Genomic DNA, 20,379 nt, shown 5'->3' on the forward strand with positions numbered 1-20,379 from the left:
TTTGTTATGTTGGTGAGAAAAACAATGATAGTTTATGAACAATATTACTTGAATACAAAGAAAATTTCATTTTTCGATTTGATTTATAATTTCTCGAAAACACTTATACGTACTGAAATCGTCAATTCCAAGTGAGTACTTATTGTATTACAAAAGTAAGCATGACAAAATAGTTTCATGTGCAGATGTGACAACTCACTGCATTTTGTTTTATTTGACAACGCACTGCTCGAATATGAAGGGATAGCATTGTGATTCTATAGCCTACAATTATTATTTTATCTTACAACCACATCCGTGACTACATCACAGGTACACAAAGTCACGGGTAATCAAAATTACATGAAATGAACAACATCAAATAATATCACGTGTATCACTTATTCCATAGTGCCCTAGCACCACTATCATGTCTATAAATACCCCAGTATGATGTTTGTTGAAGGCATAACAATAGTAATAGATATACAATTACTATTATTATTATTATTTTTAATTTTATTAACAATGTCTTCAAGAGGTGCAGGAAGTTCACGCCAGCAAAGAAATCCGAAAGTGTGGCTGCTACCTCCATTTATGTATGACTACAAGAGCGAAAAGTACTCAAGTCCGAAGGATTATTATGCTGGTATCCGAGCAGAATGGGCGTTCAGGGTAACGGAGCAAGAAGGATTGTATAATGATCTACGTAACTTTGGGGCACCGGTACCTCATCGTCGTTCATTGACCATGGCTAGACGAAATGTGAGTGACTATGAAAAAGCAGTTAGCAGAATTAAGAAGGAGAACAACAGGATGTTGATGCGGAGATGTCGACATTTCATGCTTCAGCTAGCCACTGAAATGGCAGAAGCAAGCAACAGAGATTTGACAATGGTTGAGCGAAATAATGTCTTCAACAATGAAAAATATCTCTCTGACTACTACATGTCAGATGATGAATAAGAAATCAAACACCGTTATCTTTCATATGTTCGTTCCTGGAGTGTAAGACAACGTTGTTGTTGGTGTAACGTACGGATGTATTTCAAGTATTTTTGTTATGCACCTGAAGTTTATGAAATACCTACATTTATAAGTACACATTTATGAGTTCATGACTTTCTTTATTGAATTGCAATTTGTTCATGAATGTTCTGGATTAATTAATGGATTAATGTATGTTCAATTATGTGAATACTTAAAACACATAAAATAGATCAGGCAACTCGGAGAAAAGGTTCCCTTAACTGGGGCTGCTGAAATAGGGATGAAATCACAACGAATTTCAATCTCCATCAGGAAAGAAGAAAGAGTCACCTTACAATTATTGAAAGTCCAGTAAAAATTATGACTCCGGTAATGAATGAGGGGTTGACAAAAAACTAAACTCGGTGAATCGAACTACCGCCTTCAACAACACATAAAACATAACAGGTAGGTCGGCGAATAGCTTCCCAAATGACAAGAACAATTCAAATAGTCATACTTTTCAATGAAATACAAATAGCGGGTCGTAAGCTTCATGACCTTCATTTTTTCACACATTGAGTAGTCAAATCGTGGAGAGACTTGTCAGTATATGCAGATAGATTGTGAAGTCATGTGACCTGGTGCACAGTCTTCGGTTTTATTGATTTGTTTATTACAGTCACAACTCATCTCTTATTTACATATGTGGGATTCTCAACTCAGAAAGTCACATGGCAACAGTGAATTCATTGATTTACCTTATTGTCAGCCTGCCTTTATTTTGTCTGTATATGCAGATGGATTGTGAAGTCATGTGACTTGGTGCAGAGTCTTTGGTTTTCTCGATTTTTTGCTCGATTTTTTTTATTACAACGCATCTGTTATTGATATATGTGAGATTCTTTGTCATCTGTTAACAACAGCATGCCTTTATTTTGTCCTTATATGCAGATGGATGGTCTTTGTCATGTGAATTGGTGCACAGGCTTTGGTTTCCTCGATTTGTTGCTCGATTTTTTTTATTACAGTGACAACTCATCTATTATTGATATATGTGGGATTCTCAACTTAGAAAGTCACATGGCAACAGTGAATTCACTGAATTACCTTACAGTCACCATGCCCTTATTTTGTTCGTATATGCAGATGGATTGTGAAGTGATGTGACTTGGTCCACATGCTTTGGTTTTCTCCATTTTTTGCTCGACTTTTTTGTTACAGTGATAACTCATCTCGTATTGATATATGTGGGATTCTCAATTTAGAAAGTCACATGGCAACAGTGAATCTACTGATTTACCTTACAGTCAGCATGCATATATGTGGGATTCTCATTTATCCGTTCATAATCAACTATATAAACGAGTAAAGGTGAAGACACAACCTTACAACTCAAGGTGAAGACACAACCTTACAACTCATTTCGCCCTACGAAATTATTATTCATTTGTTTTAAAAAATTAGCATGGCTACATGGTTCATAGGAGGGAGTGGGGGTCGCAGAGGTGGTAGGAACTTGCAAAGGGGTGAAAGTTCACGACGAGGAGGGGGAAGGGGAAGTGGCGATGCTGAAGATGAAACACCATTTCCTTTCTTGGATGCCTCTTGTGCTTATCATGATAGGTTTGGGAAGCGACATTTCGTCATGCCCAAGTACTATCGAGATCCATGTGGTTTGGTGGAGGATCCATCAGAAAATCAAACAGGATATGGTTATGCAAAGGCTAGACTTCTTAAGTGGCCCGCACTATTTATAGAGCGAGTGCAAAACGAAAGATTATGTCGGGAAAGAGGACTGAAGGTGCCAAAAGCACGTTCTGTTGAGATCCAAAAGGAAGATCCTGATAATGTTGATCGACTATGTCAAACACTAGAACGTGAGATTTCTCAAATGGGTCGTAGATTGGCCCGCGATATGCAGCTACTCATACTTAAGAAGGATGCCCAGAAGAACAAAACAGAACCAAATGTTGCGGCTATCAAGGCTATCATGGAGGATCCTGAACTTGTCTCTGACGCTGAGCTTTCGGATTGTTCAGATTCTGAGCCACCTGCCGATTTAAGCGCGAATTAGGTGTTAATGTCTACACTTCGGCAATATAACAACTTCCATTAATATGTAATGTCTGTGTTAGAGTAAGTATAACTGTTATGTTATGTTATGTTTATGTTTAAGTTTATGTTTATGTATATGTATTGTGTCTGTCAAATGTTACGGCTACTAATATGCAATATTAGGTCATGAATTAGGTGTTTCTCTATCTAACTGTTATGTTTATGTATTGTGTGTTCAGTTAAGAGTGTCCAGGATGTATGTAATGTGTGTTCAGTTCATGGTGTCCATAATGTATTTTTGTGGGAGAATTATGTCTGTACTACCTACGTAACTGAAAACTATTACATTTGCAACTTCAGTTATGTTGTTTTCATACCCGTAAGAGTATTTTGTAAAGTACTGACTTCGTATATTATGTATTAAGTATTATTACAAAAATGTTGAGAAAATTTATTTTAGGAGCTCTCGCTGTGGCCTTTGTCTTCTTGGCCTACTCCGCGGTGGTCTTCGCGTCTCACCCTTCGTCGTTGCTCGTCGAGTTGCACAATGTGTGGGTGTGCTTCGAACTGTACAGCATGCATATCACATTCTAACCCATAACAAAATAAATTTAAATGAAAACGGGTACAAAACGGTTTTACTAAACTGGTTTACTAAACTGATTTTCTGAATTACATTCTCACCTTCTAACCCAAAACAAAAGAATAAATATATATTTATGTTTAAATGAAAACGGCTTTCGTAAAGCCAAAATAATTTTCAAAATAACACATTCCAACCCAAAATAAAGACAAAAGAAAAAAAAAATTTACATGAAAACGACTTTAGTAAAGCGAAAAAAAAATAATTAATTACACAAAACAATAAGCAAAAAAATATTTTACATGAAAACAACTTTAGTGAAGACGAAAATTTTTTTTTAATTACATTTTGTAAAACAATAGCGATTTTAACAAAAAAAATTTTCCCAAAAAAATGTAATTAAAAAAATGTAATTAAAGCTCATTTAACTTGAAACAATTCGCTATGAAATAATGAAAAATCGCTATGTAAAATTAATATACTATTGATAATAGCTAAATGAGCTTTAATTACATTTTTTATAATAGCTAAATCGCTATGTAAAATTTTTCCAAAAAAAATTCAATAATCTACATGAATATGATTTTGAAATTATATATATGAAAAATAGTATGTAAAATTAATATATGAGAAGAGGTTTTTTTTCATATTATGTAAAATTTATGAATTACACATTCTAAACAAAAAAAAGAAAAAAAAAAACATATTTTAACATGATAATTGCTTTATGTTTTTTCCTTTTGTTTTATCTTGAAAATAGCGTTTTATTCCAACAAAGTTTATGGTAAAAAAAAAATTTCTGTTAAAATCGCTATTAGGAATAGCGTTTTTTGGAACAAAATTTTAACTGAAATCGCTATTATGAATAGCGTTTTTTCTGCAAAAAAAATTATGTTAAAATCGCTACTATAAACAGCGTTTTTTGGGGAATTTGTTTTTGTTAAAATCGCTATTGATAATAGCGTTTTTTTGCAACAAAAATTTGTGTGAAAAGCGCTGTTAAGAACAGCGTTTTTTATTGGGAAAAAAATAACCCTAGAAGCGCTATTTGTAATAGCGACTTATTAATCAAAGTCGCTATTTGTAATAGCGATTTTACTGTTCACCTACTTTTCCGCTCCTAACAGTGAAAGCGCGAATAGTAATAGCGTTTTAACTTAGTTTTGGAATTCCGTCAGAAGTTGGCCTAGTTTTGGAAATACGATACAAAAATGGCTTATATTGGGAAATGGCCCCAGCCTTTTGTCTCTTTTTTTTTGGACTCTTTTCTTTTTCTTTTTCTGTTTTAGATCATATTCAAAGTAAATTTAAATGTCCTTAATTTTTTGTAGTTTTTTCGATTAATTGACCATTCTAAATGCTTTAGTGGGCAGATCTTTGTAAATCTTATTTATTGGAGGCAAAGTGGTACTACAACGGATATACACCAACCTTTGAAGAATATATGAAAAATGCATGGATTTCGATATCGGGTCCTGTTATGCTAGTACATGCTTATTGTTTTGATTCTAAATCAGTAACAAAGGAGGCCTCGGAATGCTTATTAGAAAGTTATCCAAATATAATTCGCTGGTCATCAATTATTTTACGACTTTCAGATGACTTAGGAACATCATCGGTAAGTGAGTTACACACCCATTGTATCTTCATAAAGAGGTTCGTTAGGGCTGTATGTTTGGATCCTGGGAAAAAAATGGGGAGGGAGGGAAGAAGACAATTTCTTTTTCTTTTTCTTTTTTAGATCATATTTAAAGCATTGTTCAACAATTTTCCTTTCCTATTCAATTATTTTCAATATTCAAACAATATTGAAGACAATTTCTTGGTTTAAGAATTAAACCGTGTTTGACCATATGTTACTCATTCTGTTTGATTCAGGACGAGTTACAAAGAGGCGATGTCCCTAAATCAATCCAATGCTATATGCATGAAACTGGTGCCTCTGAAAACGATGCCCGTGAACACATGAAATACTTGATTGGTGAGACATGGAAAAAGATGAATGAAGATGGAGCTGCAAATTCTCTCTTCACTAAGACTTTTATTGGGAATGCAATGAACCTTACTAGGATGCTTCAGTGCTTGTATCAGCATGGAGATGGGTATGGTGCTCCAGGCAAAGAGATTAAATATCATGTCTTGTCATTAGTAGTCAATCCTGTTCCCCTTATGTAGACAAGGGATAAAATACTCTTTTGAATAAATGATTACTTTTATAAAAAAATATTTATGTCTTTTCAACACTTGCTTTAGTCTCTGTTTGTGGTGACATAAATCTCTCCCTACAACCTATGAATTCGGAATTCTTACAAGAAGGTATACTCAACATGAATTAGGCGTTAATGAAACTTTTCTCAGGAATATTTCAAAAAAGCATAAACTAATACTTATATTATCAACTAATTAAAGCGCTATCAATTCAATCCTTCATTTCAATTAAGTACTATGTTCTTTCGAAAAAATCATTCCGGTGTCAAAAACCAAAAAACCAATAACTAGAGCCTCAATTTAGGACATCGCATAAAGGATTCCTAATTCATGGAAAGCATAAAAAACAAACTAGAAAATGAATGAATTCAAAGCTCTAGTTCCATCTACAGCATTTCCGATTTACTAGGCATATAATGCCTATTAGTTAAAATACCTAATATAACTTAATTTTTTCAAATCCAATTGACTAGGTATATGATCATTAGGCATTTTGATTTTAACTCACATTCACTAACTAAATGTAGCTAGTCTTCAAAGACTAGGCAAAATCTGTTTGACCCTTGTGATCATTTTCTTCCATATTTGTTGTTAAAGTGGCTTGTCATAAAGTGAGTAATATTTGAATGAATAGTTAAAATAAAAAATAAGTTTGAAGTGAAACATAAGAAAAATGAATTGACAAAATAACATATATATATATATATATATATATAATAGTAACTTTTAAAAAAGTAAAATGCTTAACAACATTGGAGATGCTCTGAGCAACCTTGGATATCCATGATAGTATCTTCCTTAATTTTTACAGTAAATGGGCCACAAAAGCAAACATCCCTCCTTGAAGTTTGTCTTCAATATGACTTTTGTATTGTGCTACATTTTTTATGATTAGGGGTGCAAATTCGGCCCAACCCGGCCCACAGTTGGGCATAGGTTTGGGTTTGGGCTGGGTAGGGCCTAACTAATTTTTTTTTATCAAAATAGTTTGAAAATGACATTGGGCCTTGAGCGGACTGAGTCTCGAACGAGCCTTGGAACGGGCCGGTGTGTCAGGCCCCAAAACACAAGGCCCAAGCTTAGAGTCACGGCCTAAGCTCGGGCATAGGCAGGCCATTCCAGGCTGCGGGCAGGCTATAGGTGGGCCATGGGCCAGTTTTACACTCTTACTTGTGATCTTTCCTCTTTTTTGAATTGTACTTTCTTCATGGTTGGAATTTTTTTTTTTTGGTATATGAATTCAATGTTCTTTGCAAGTTGGGTAAAATCCCGAGTCTGGGTTGTGTTGTGCAAATATATCCAAACTAGCCCAAAGCTGATGGCTCTCTTGTATTGGTTGAACTAACATTTGACATCCTTGTGGCTTTTGGGAGCCAAGGAGCCAAGACTAGCAGAAATTATCATATAAATCCATAATACAACTTAATTATATGTCTAACTAATGGTGTTTTATAATTTACTCACATTATTCTTATTTTTGTGGACCATGTAAGCACAAACAATAATTTACCTGAAATTACCATGTAAGCACATTATTTAAATTAAAACCTAACTATCAATTTTAACTTGCAGTGATAAAGATAAATCAACTACAATTAATAATAACGAAGACACAATAGTTAACATGAAAAACCCAATTAAAAAAAATCTCTAAACAGAAAAAAAACAGAAGAAAAAAAATCACGATCCCAATGCTCAATAAAAATCTACTATAATGAATCAAGAGTACAGGACTTAGATGGACTTACAACCACCCACCTAGCTTTACCTATCTCCCATGTCTTGACGAAACTTCTACGAATGCAGCCTAACCCCATCAGCCTTCTTGATCTATAGGACACCATGAAGCTCCATCGATCATCAACCTCCGTTCTTGAACGGCTCTGATTACCACACCAACCATAAGTGACAGAACAATGCAATGCAATGATATGAGGACTTTCTTTATAACAAAAATCACTTGGAAAATTGTCACACAAAATATGAATCAGTCTCAAAATATTTTTAGTAAAAGAAAATGGTCGTACTTAAAATGGATTATGAAGAGTTTATATAAAAATTTAGAAAATCATATCCAAATAAGGAATTTTCTTAGTTTCACTTGAGTAGACCTTTCCAGTGGCCGCCATTATATGTTACAAAATGTCCACTCAAATGCCTAACGATTGCAGCCCACTGATAAAATCAGTGAAAAGGATCTGAATCACAATTGATCCGTGCAAGCGATCCATTGCTGCACATTGGGGGACTCAATTGCTTGACCAAAACCAATGAGACATGGATTTGAAACTTTCTCCAAAAACCTTTTGTTTAAAATAGACCCTTCCAAAATCCTTTTTCAAATACAATCTAACATGTATGCATAAATATATCTGAGCAAGTAACTAAGCGAAACTCAACTTGATTCCGATGTGATGACCAGACAGAGCGTGAACTTATAACCAACGACCCATACACAACTAAAGATCCTAAACTCCATTACTGTGTGATTTGTCACACAGAAATAGCCAATCAATATAAAGAATTAAACAAAAGAAAAGAATCAATAAAACAAACAAAATGATTGATTTTAAGATTTCCTGGTTTTTAAATTTTGAATTCTTTTGTTGTATCTATAAACATGGGTTGTGATCTTAGGCAGATTGTGTCCGTTCAAACCCTGCAAAATGTTTTCAACATAAACTAAAAGGTCTTGCAAAATAAAAATATCCAAGAAGTTCTGCTTTTTCAATATTCATTGAAAAACTCTCTCAATGGAAAAATAAGTATGAAATTTTCATTGAATTAGTTTTCTAATGAATATTAAAAAAGTATTTATGAGATATTTTCTCTAAAAACGTTATTTATTCATTGGCGCTAATAACAAAGGCTTAATCAGAATTTATTGTCCCAAAGCCCCCAATAATAAACAACATATAATTGTTTTAATTACAAGAATAACAGTAACATAGGCATTTAATACCCTTGTGTGAAACACCAAATATCTCTACTCTTCCAAATTCCAAAGCTACCGACTCACCAAACACTGAATAACAGTAACATAGGCATTTAATAAAATGGTTACATGCAAAACTAATAAAACAGTCATACAGCTTTTTTCATTTGTTATCAAGCAAAGCAATATACTATATGATTGAGTTAATCAAGGACTTTAACTAGTCCTTGAGCAATCATCCAACATCAACTATTACATGATTCAGTTTGAACCATAATAGCATTTTAATAGCATCAGCATTTCAACTTTAACTAATGTACATTGACTCATTTGCATTCAATAATAGTATAATTTTGTAAACCAGGCTACACAATTTAAAAACCCCACCTCTAGAATAAAATCTAACCATTCTGCATACAATCTACAATGCAAGGCAACTTAGTCTCTGGCTAAAGGTTTTATAACTATAACTAGGAACCAAAAGGGGCAAAATAGCAAGGCAAAGCACCAATCTATCTGTCTGCTATAAAGACCAATTTTTTCATCTTCTAACCTAAATCATCACACGACACAAAATGATTACACAAATAACTCGTCCAACAGCTTCTAGTTTTCTGAATCAGAACAATGAGATCAAGCTAAAATATAAACATTTGTGCAAAAATTTCATGGACCTACAAAAGGAGACCTGGATGATTGTTCAACACTGAACTAAAAGGGCTGACTTACGAACATTGATTAAATTCAAACCAATTAAGCTTATCCTACATCATATCAAACGGTTGACCTCAACCAAGTGCAACTAAAGAGCAAATACACAACCATCTACAATATATATTTGTGTGCATCTTCTCTATATTGATGTACTCTATCATATTTTTATGTTTTCATCAATATAGATTTATTTTGCCGATCAAAAAAAAAAAAAAAAAAAAAAAAAAAAAAAAAAAAAGAAGAAAGCTGCTGAAATGATTATCCAAACTTTAGTGAAAGCTTAAGATAGAATGCCAAAAGAAATTTATTTAGTACGAAAATGTTTCACATTAAAATTTATATGCCTCCGTATACAAAAACAGGAGAGAGATTTTATAACCAACTAACCAAGCAATGTGTAAGCAAACATACCACCTAAAACATATATATATATATATATATATTTATGCCCAGTACTTCATGTTAATGTACATTGTATAATTTACCATCACCTACCACACACTTACCATCACCTACCACACACTCACCTACTACACTCACCTACTACACTCACCTACCACCACCTACTCCCTACACCTACATCTATATAAGGAACCCCTCATTTGTAATATAGAATATACAACAATCAATACATCAATCATAATACATACAATTTTTCTGAGTGTAGTAGGTGAGTGTGTGGTAGGTGATGGTAAGTGTGTGGTAGGTGATGGTAAATTATACAATGTACATTAACACTTCACAACAACACAACTTGAAACAATACTTACTTAAGCTGGAAAGCACAATATACCATTGCTTGAAGCTCACTCGCTGAAAAGCCTCCGACAGGTCATCACCTGTTCTTCATGCTTAGTCTAGAAGAGAAATCCACAGAAAAAATTCAATAAAGCAAGACGAAAACAGTTCATCACAACAGAAATATAATATTAAAAAAGAAATATTACTAGAAAGCAGTTTAAATTTCATAAGAGTTTTTACATAAGCAGCAAATATATCAAGAAATATTAGAGAATATCAAACTACACTAAAAGCCTTTAGATTTGAAAATGCAGCAGCAACCACAAAGAACTGGGTCAAGATCCTTTCAGATATTCATTCTACAGAACCTTCAGTAGCTCAACCAACATCACAAAATCTCCAACTCAGATGAACGGGGTCAACTCAGGCCTACTAAATACGTTATGTTCCTCATCCTCCAACACAGGATAAGCAGCCACAAGTGCATCTTGAGCTCCGATATACAGCGAGTTATAGATCTTCCAATACACTTCCCTAACCTTCCTTGCTGGGTGGAAAAGTCCCTGAAGGCACTAGTTAAGCACCACAGTCGCACCCAGTGCCACCCTCATTCCTTCAATGGTTTCCATAACAGCATTTATAACATGTGGGGATGTCTCAAAGATGTTTGGCCAAGCATAGTTTAGTAAGTGAACCAAAGCATCCTCACATCCCAACCCAGCAACTACTAAAGCCATCCTCTAGCAGCAGTCTGCCTACGAACCAAATCCCTGTCGACGAGAGCATCCTCTAGCAATGGAGCCACTGCATAAATGTAATCCTTTCCCATTTCACCAATGTACTCGAATGGAAACGAGAGGGACTTCAGAACACCATTCTGAACATTAAGCTCTGGCACACGATATTCATTCATCAAGGCTGGTAAAACTGTAAAAGGAGAACATGTTTCCGCGACAATTGCAATTGCCACAGTGGTGCAAACACGATTTTGATGCTCCTGCACCTTGAGGTTGTTCAATAATGTCGCCAGAGCGTCTTGTGGCCCAATGGCTTTGGCAATGTACCCGAATGTATTCCCTGTAGCTCTACGGATACCCTTCTTGTGTGCTTTAAGCATCTCCAGGAGTTCAAAACAGATCCTCATCCACTCTCTTGCTGGTACAAACTCAGCACCACAGTGAGCAATACGACCAACAAGGTCAATACAGTTCTCCTGTACTTTCGCATGATGGTTCTTCAAGATTGGGGTTAATCGAGGAAGCAGATCCTTGATTGGAGCAGTCATTTTCGTCATACCAATAACATTAACAATTGCCTTGAGAGCTCCAAGTATTGATCCCAAAACTTCTGGGTACTCCTCTCCCAAATACTCATACAAGACGACCCCTAGATGACCCATCAGTTGCTCTTCCTGGCACCGCTTCATGACCACTGCAATCCTGGAAATGAGATCAGCTGCTTGCTGCCTTACCTTTGCACTCTTGTTATTCAGGCGCCATCTTATAGTACCACATATCTGGGGAAGGTATGGCTTCACTCTCTGCCCAAGAGCATTTACAACGGCACCAAACCCATTAAGCATCACGTTAGCATCATCGCTGGTCTGCTCTTGGAAGGCATAAAGAATTCCATCAATCAGAAGCTCCTCCAATCGAGCATCGATGTCAGATGCACCCAGATTTGCAACCACCTTCTCAATTGTTTCCATAACCATCCGTCTATATGGTTCACTCTCATCCTTAAGGTCCTCCACTATTCTTCCCACTATATCAGCAACACCGACCTTGTTTGCTATCTCTACAGTTGTTTCCACAAGCTGCCGATAGTTTCTGCGATCCAAAGCCATCCTTCTGACCCAGAAATTCCGGAAAAACTCAGGAAGGATATCAGTTCGGATGTACTCAGCCTCCATACCTTCTGTACTCACACACTGCTTCACCACCTTCAACACAATTTTCTTCATTTCTTCATCAGGTGACTGAAACTCACGAATTAAGATAATCATCACTTCCTCGGTATAGTAGCTGGCATATATTGCATCCATTAGAGGAATGATGAAACCAATTGCTTTCAGGAACGCAGCCAAGACTTTCCCACGATGTGATCTAATACCCTTCCACAAAGGCTTCAAAACCGAGTCAAAGCTTTCAATACCATATGGAGCAGCAGCCTCAGCAAGAGCAGCCAAAGACAGCGCCGTAATAGTTCTCACCTTCTGATTCTCATCATTGAGACCATGTTCAATGATTTCAACCAGAGACCTCAAGTGAGGAAGAACCGCACAGCCAATTAAAATAGCAATCTGCTGGACAATTTTAATCCCAGTGTGACGAGCTTGCCAAGATTTCTTACTCTGACACACAGCTTTCAAGAATGGCAACAGTGCAGGAATACCAAGTGCCGAAGCGACAACACTGAAGGCTCTTGCAGTGGTGTTCCTCACATACTCGTCAATGTTATCAATATCTGGACGCATTGCAGCAATCATGGTTGCCAGGCCAGCTGCCTTGCTGAGATTCGAAATGATCTCTCTCCCCTCTACACGTGCATAATAATCTTCATGGATCAACAAGGGCTCAATCACGACCCGAATTTTGTGTACATAAGGACGAACTAACTCATCCAACTTGTACAGCACCCTATCAATAACCTTGACCAAAAGATGTCTGTCCTGATCTTCCAATGTGGGCTGCATGAGCAAAGGCAAGATGCGATGAAATAATGGCCCAGTACCAAACTCTCGAGCCTTGTCGGTGAGCTGTCTCAAAGCAGTTTTCCTCTGTGGAGGTGTCCCGTTCTTGACCTTGAGAAGAAGTTTCATAATTTTTCGCTCTTTCTGTTCTTCAGCAGTCAACTCCTCCTCCTCCTCCTCATTCATCAACGCACCAAAGTATTGATAATCCTCTGGCTTCATGAAAGGCAGCCCACCGGGCAATTCTTTTGGAACATCAAACTGTTGACCCCTATTTTCCTCAGGAATCAAATAAAGAGGAGTTCCCAATGGAGTTGGGGTAGCAAGGAGCTTCCTCGCAGGTGTTCTAATGGGTACATAGGAAGGTGGGCGTTCAAGAATTTTATACCCCTCTTGTGGGAACATTGCATCAAGTTCTACATCCGTCAACGGGCAATTTCTCTCTTCAATATCCTTCTCCCACCTCAACAAATTATACTGTTCAGGGGTTATAGCACCGCGCAAATTAATAGCTCCAGGAGTTGGGGTCGCAAGTTCAACCCCTCCAACAGGAGTCACACCAGGAGTATATGCACCAGCCATTGGTGTGGCACTACCCATTGTTGCAGGAGTCTCATCCCACCTCGACCTCTGTCGTTTCGGGGTTGGCGTAGCAAGCCCAGCAAACTTTGGTGTAGCATCCCAAGTCATCCCACCTGGGGTAGCACCAGGAGTAACACCACCACCAGCAGGGGTTGCATCCGAATCAGCCAATCGACCCGGTGTGGGAGTCTCATGATCTCATCCCACCTATTCCTCCTCGAAAGCGAAGGAGTCGCATCACCAACTCTTCCTGGAGTTGGGGTTGCATCCCACCTCCCAATCCCCGAAGTCGAATCCGGCATATCCCATCAGATTGAGAAGTTTTAACTTTTTTTGCATTATTTTCGTCCTGGGATTGATCCCACTGATTCCTCCTCTTCTGGGTCTGCTGGGAAGCAGCATTAGCAGCAGGCTCTCTCTCCCCTTCTCTTCTCCTCCTCCAGAAGCTTTCCTCTCCTCCTCCTCTTTCTTCTTCTTAACAATTAACCTCAATGTATCCTCTTTCTCTCTCTCTTCAAAGCCTCCTCCCTCATCACATCAGCGCAACACTGGTTTGGGAACCTAGGACAAAAGAGAAAAGAAAAGAAAAGAAAAGAAATGAAATGATTACTGAAATTATAAGAGAAAAGAAAAGAAATGATTGTGATTTCTCTCTTTTTTGTTTGGATAAAGAATAAATAAAAAAAAATTAATTATGATTTCTCTCATTCTTATTTGGTTAGATTTCATTTAGAGAAAAGAAAAGAAATTGTTTTATATTATATTATTAAAATACCCTTTTTATATTTTCATTATTTCTTTTATTTTTATAGGGACAAAATTGGTATTATGAAAATAGTGGTTTCTTTTCTCTTCCAATCTCTCCACTTTTGGGAAGATTGAAAATGAAGTTTAAGACAAATGAGTTTCTCTCAATTTCTTTCTATTTCTCTCCACTTAAGTTATCCAAACAAATAAAACAAATACATATCTCTCTATTTCTTTTCTTTTCTCTCCAAATCACTTAATCCAAACATAGCGTAAGTCCTCACAGACACATCAGGGGTCTTATCTCCCCTCGCAAACGCATCGTGTCGCTCCGGCGAAATCACCCGATTCAATCGTCTCTGCCGATACTCATCTTCCCTATCAATAATCCTAGAAGGCTTCTTGAACCCTATCGATTCGTCTTTATCAACCCCTCTCGGCATATCCTTGAGAATGGATACGGGGGTCGTGTACGAAGCCAATTTCCTGGCTACCTCCAAGTCCATGGCGTCGAAACTCTCTTCCTCATCGTTAACAGGAATAGATTGCTCGTAACCCACGAATGGGTTGTTTCCGCCATAGAGATCGATATCGAAAGTAACTGAAGTTAGGGATGCAAGCTGTTGCTCCATCTTTTTTCTCTCTTCTTGAGTTTTCGCAATCTCAGGATCCATCGATGCCATTTTTTCGTGATTCAAATTCGACTCTTCAAAACCCTAACCCTAACCCTAACCCTAGCCTAGATTTTGATTTTTTACCTGCAAAACATAAATAATCATCAAATCAAGAACAAGACGAGAGTGCAAAATCGAATCAAAAACATAAAAAATTTAAAATTTTTTGAATAATAAACTAAGGCCTAGTTTAGGGTGTTTCAAAAAATCTAAAAAGTCAAAAAGTTACAAAAAAGTAAAAAAGTTATCATTATTCACAAATTAAAAATATAAAAAAATAATATACATAATAGTTTAATCAAACCAACTTTACACAATTTTCGGAACTGAATTGATGGCTTTAGAACCGTTGAAAGAACCAAAAAAAAAATGACATATATATATATATATATATTCACTAAGTTGAATGGTAATGTTGGGCTCGTGGGGCCCTACCATGGGTCCTATTTTGATTATTCGAACCGTTCAATGTGTAGAACTCGTCCAGTACTATGTGCCTGTAAAAATCACGTTGATCGAATATCGCTAACTACATGATCAAATCAGTTTTGTATAAAAAATGGATGGTGTTATAGTTAACGGTTGACAAAAAGAAACTAATCTGATCAGATAGTTATAGATATTCGATCAACTTAATTTTTTATAAACATATAATACTCGACAAGTTGTACACATTAAACGGCTTTGATTAGCAAAACGGGAACCACTCCAAAGAGCACCGTCCAAATGGTTGTCTGAAAAGGAGACAACCATTTCCTATTAACCACTCAGCAACCCAAACCTGCCACCGTACAGTCAAAAAGTCAAAACTTTTCTTCCACATTAATTTATACAATTTTTTAATACACATTTTTCATAAAAAGTCAAAAAGTTAACCCAAACATCTATATTTTTTCCTCAACTTTTTAGTCCAAAAAGTCAAAAAGTACACTTATTTAGGACACCCCAAACTACCCCTAAGGTTTTAAAGGGAAGAAGAAGAAGATTTTAAGAAGAAGAAACTAACCTCTTTTTTTGTTCTTATTCTGGTTGTAAGCGCACGATGGTGTGGTGTTGGGAGCGCGAGTGAGAGTATTTCATTGACTCTATTATTAGGATTTGGGATCGAAATTTAGGTTAGATAATGCTGGGTATCAATTTTTTTTATTAAATAAATGATCAAACAGAAGTGATTGAGACCCCCTCAAGTCTTCACCCCCATACACACGTGAGGGTTGGTAATTGGAGGAGAAAAAAAAAAAAAACTGGCCAATCACAGGCCAGTGGAGGTCGTGGGGGTCCGGATCTTTTTCCAAGATCAAATGTGATTTGGGGTTCATATTTGTAGACCTTATAAGATATTTAATCATTTATTTGGTAGAAAATTTGGAGCCTATGGTATTTTTCATTTAGGTTATTTACACAAGAAAAACCTTTCAATTATTACAAATCTTATTTTATTTTTGAGTTTTGGGTAGCTTGAAAATTAACTGTCTCGAATGGATCGAATGTGTTGGCATTTATGAAGTTCGAATCCTCTGTCGTGATTCTCTACAATGGTTCCAGCAGTGGTGCCAAAACGATGTCGTTTTGACACTTTTTTTTCTCCTTCCCCCTCTTCTTTTTCTCTCAAACGTTTGAGAACCAAATTCTAACAAATAGAGCGGCGAGGTGATGGCGAGAGAAAGAGAGGAAAATGAGGAGAAAGAGGAAGAGAGGATGTTGGAGATGGCTTCACTAGGGTTCCAAGAGATCCTAGGTTAAAGTCTTGTCACCACCGTTATCCGTGTCATTGTGCTCTTTGTTTTGTCTGTCTCCATGCACCTTGTTTCTTCTCCTGTTTGTCCCTCTATGTGTGAGACGGGGTCACATGTGAAGAGCTATTAGCATGATACACATTGTTAGGCCTATTTCGTAAGAACTTAAACTTTTGGAATAATTGGTGACTTAAACATGGTATCAAATTAAACTAACATCATGCACATTCAAATGTAGGTAGCCGTATAATTTCCTAGAACTGAATCTGGTGAGAACTTTGAAAATCTATTGAAACTAACTTGGGGTTAAAAAAAAAAATCTGTAGTGAAACATGTGTCTAAAACATTCCACTATGACATACCCACAATTATTGGGTTTTAACTATTTCTTTGTTGGGAATTTTTGACTTGTGAAAAAGCTGTAAATTGTAAAGCTGAAGTCACTCCTTTGGATAATTATTAACAGCAGATGTAACTTAGACTTCTGTATCTATAATTATTGCAAGATAATTATTGTATCTATCATTGTTTCAACCAGTGGATCAACAACAGCGTCTTTCATTGTGCTTTGACCAACTTATGGCAGACATCTCTCGAAGCTTGGAAACGAAGAACATGGACAAATTCACCCAGAACTTGACCAGATTTAGGAACGACTTCCATACTAGATAATATTCAACTCTGCTCACTGCATTCAAGTACTTTAAAGATAATATAAAAAAAAAAAACCTATGTATATAACACCTTCCCCCTACCCCTACCCATCCAACCAAAAGAGAAGAGAAGGAACGAGTAGAAAATTCTGTATTGCAAAGGTTTATTTTGAGAATTGAGTTGTCTGCTCACGTGGGGGTTTTAACATGAAGTTTTGGGGATGTTTTGATATATTTTTACATGACAGTCGTTGGGGTAGGAAGATAGAAATTGGTTGTGGAATGGTTTTCCATTTCAAATGATTGTAGTTTTTGCTGCATATGTTATGCTTGACATGATCGATCTTTTTCAGAAGAAACAATGAAAAAAATTGTAAATGAGATGCCATAGTTTTTGGTTGCAGAATGCGTTTGGTAAAGCTTTGTAATTATGATTTGAGAGTATGAGTTGTATTTTGAGTTTGTGAGGTTTGGAATTATGATTTGAGTGTAGAAAATTTGTTTGGTGAGAGTTTTGAAAAGAGTTTTGAATTAAGTGGGGAATATTTGATGTGACATTTGATATTTGATACAAAAACTTACAACTCATAACCAAACATAAAACTCAAAATTATTTTAAAGGACATAAAATTTTTTAAAAAATTCAGAAAATATTTTTTTCAAATATATAAAAATTAACATATCAATTGCAAAAAAAAAAAAAAAAAAAAATTCACTATTCCAGTCAACCGGCCGGACGACCGGTTAGGCCAAATTTTGAATTTTTTTTTGAAAAACGCACTTTGTTTGACAGAGTTTTCTGCAGAGTTGTGGAAAATTAATTCCACAACTCTATCCAAACATCATACTCAAACCATCATGCAGAAAACTAGTTTGAAAACACAACCAAACAGAGCCTTCTCTCTCTCTCTCTCTCTCTATGTCTCTCTCTCTTTTTTTGTTTCTTTTGTTAAATTTTTAGGTTTCTTAAATTTGGTTGAGGTGGTAGCGGTGGTGGTGTTTAGTGGTGGTGCAGTGGTGATAGTTGTAGCGGTGTTTTGTGGTTATGGTGGTGAAATTTCGTTCTTCAAAACTTCTAATATGCACAACTTTGTATACATATATTTGTTTTGGACCTTCCCCCCCAAAAAATTTATTTTATGTATTTTTTTTTCCGTGATACAAACATTGCAAACTGTGTTAGGTGATTTGGGCATATGGTTTTTTCACTTTAACAGTGAAGTTTCTTCGCTAGGAATTAGCGTGGTGGCATATGGCTGTTTGGGTTCTCTTCGGCGGCTTCTATTTTAGAACATTACTTTCTATTAGTTAATTCAAAATTTTTAGTTTGGATGCCAACTTTTGAACAAAATTATAGGGTTTGGAAATTGACTTTTAAATAAAATTTTGTAGTTCAGAAATTAACTTTTGAACCAAAGGTAAGTTGAAGTATAAGTCTTCTTTTGAAAATGGATTTTGGACCTTAATAGTTTTGTTCAAAAGTTCATTTTTGAAGTAAAACAAAGGATAAGAACTAAGAGAAAATGGTGTTTAAAAATAGAAATTGCGAAAGTTAATATAGATTCAAATGTGAAGAATCAAAATTCAAACCAATGGATATTTGAATAGCATAAATGATGTGTACTGTAATTTTCTAAATCGAAGATCCTAATGTGGCACCCATCCCACATGTAAAGCCTCACATGTAAAATCTCACCTCACGTAAATTTCTTCTTATAAATATATGTGTTTGAGGGGGAGATTTTTGATGTTTTGTTGTTTGATAACATATAATTTTTTTTTTCCAGATTTTCATATTGTCACAAATTTCATACTATCATATACTGTTGTGGCATTAATATTTGTTTTGTAGATCATGACCTTTGTTGGTTGAAATGGATTGGGGTGATTAAGATTTTCTTTGTTATGTGTCTAATGTCATGAAATTGCCAAATGAGGAGATTGTTAAGTTTTGTAATTGGCAATCCTGTTGGAAAAAACTCTATTCAGTTGTATTTTTATTCACATCACTACATTTGTGAGTTATGGGAGTTTAGATGCGAATCCAACCCAAGGTGTGCTTGTGTCGAGTTGTTTGTGTTGACATTCAGTATCTTGACTTGAGTATTCCTTGTTTGCCATTTCGCTGACTAAGTACGAGAATCGAGTTGCCCGGTCAACTTAGTGGGCTCCAGGAGACAGTGACCCTGGTGAGTCCGGGGTAGCGCCCAGGTGGGATCCAAGGGCAATGCCCCTAAAGCCAAGAACGAAGTCAAAGTTGATTAACCGCTTGAGTGGTCTTTCTTATGCTCAAGAGGTGAAGGTCTATCCAGTATCTTTCTACTTGAATTTTGAATTTCTAGGAAATATGTATTACTGCTCGAGTAGTAGATGTTGCACTCGAGGTCTTTGCAGCTCTGTTTGATATAAAGTGCGTTGTTTGTTATTTTTAGGGTTTAACCCTTTCAGATTCTCAAAGAGGACTAAAATATAAAGTGTTATATATTGGAGGGTATTTATATTTGAGTTTCCTTGATGTATAGAAGATGATTGATTGATCAACGAACTATATATTGACAAACATCAAGGGTTGATTTTATTTTTTCGTTCACAAAAAGAGAAGAGGTGTTCATCGGTGGATTCTGGAAAAATTAGGCCTGAAACTTTAGTGGATTCTAGAGTGGCTCATTGTCTTAGATTCGACATTGGCGCTGTGGATTCAATGTTGGTCAAAACAATTCCGAGGTCAAGACGGTAGTAGAAGAGGCATATTGGGTTTAGTTCAATTCGGACATGAATTCGCTAGGTAATTGAGGATTCCCGTGTGTAATTTATTTTTGTCTTCTTAGTGTATTCTTTTGTAGTTTTGGCCTGTGATTTTTTATCACAATTAAAGGAGTCCAATTGTGATTTTTTCCACGTTAAATCATTGTACCGATTTATTATTGAATGTATGATTGAGATTGATGTTCATTATTTAAAATTGAATTATAATCACATATCAATATCTCGAGGGGGTGGGAGGGGGGTTAGATTTTTCAAAAATAAAGACAAAAGCCACATAAGCAAGGATAGGATGATGTAGTAACCAATAGTATGCGATAAATAAGCAACACATAGCAATATGCA

At 36.0% G+C, this 20,379-nt stretch overlaps 1 long non-coding RNA gene and 1 pseudogene across 2 annotated transcripts; one reads left to right on the top strand and one right to left on the bottom strand.

The window, feature by feature from the left end:
* The first annotated feature begins 4,827 nt into the window (after positions 1-4,827).
* On the top strand, positions 4,828-5,830 carry LOC145804530 (uncharacterized). Its single transcript, XR_014346484.1, has 2 exons — positions 4,828-5,207; positions 5,468-5,830. It is a non-coding gene; the product is annotated as an uncharacterized LOC145804530 (long non-coding RNA).
* A 4,540-nt stretch (positions 5,831-10,370) lies between these two features.
* On the bottom strand, positions 10,371-14,053 carry LOC114319994 (uncharacterized; annotated as a pseudogene). Its single transcript, XR_014346479.1, has one exon. The product of XR_014346479.1 is annotated as an uncharacterized LOC114319994 (transcript).
* Between the last annotated feature and the right edge of the window lie 6,326 nt (positions 14,054-20,379).

The sequence above is a fragment of the Camellia sinensis genome, chromosome 12, assembly GCF_055761805.1.
Source record: "Camellia sinensis isolate YWXY chromosome 12, ASM5576180v1, whole genome shotgun sequence".
Lineage (NCBI taxonomy): Eukaryota > Viridiplantae > Streptophyta > Magnoliopsida > Ericales > Theaceae > Camellia > Camellia sinensis.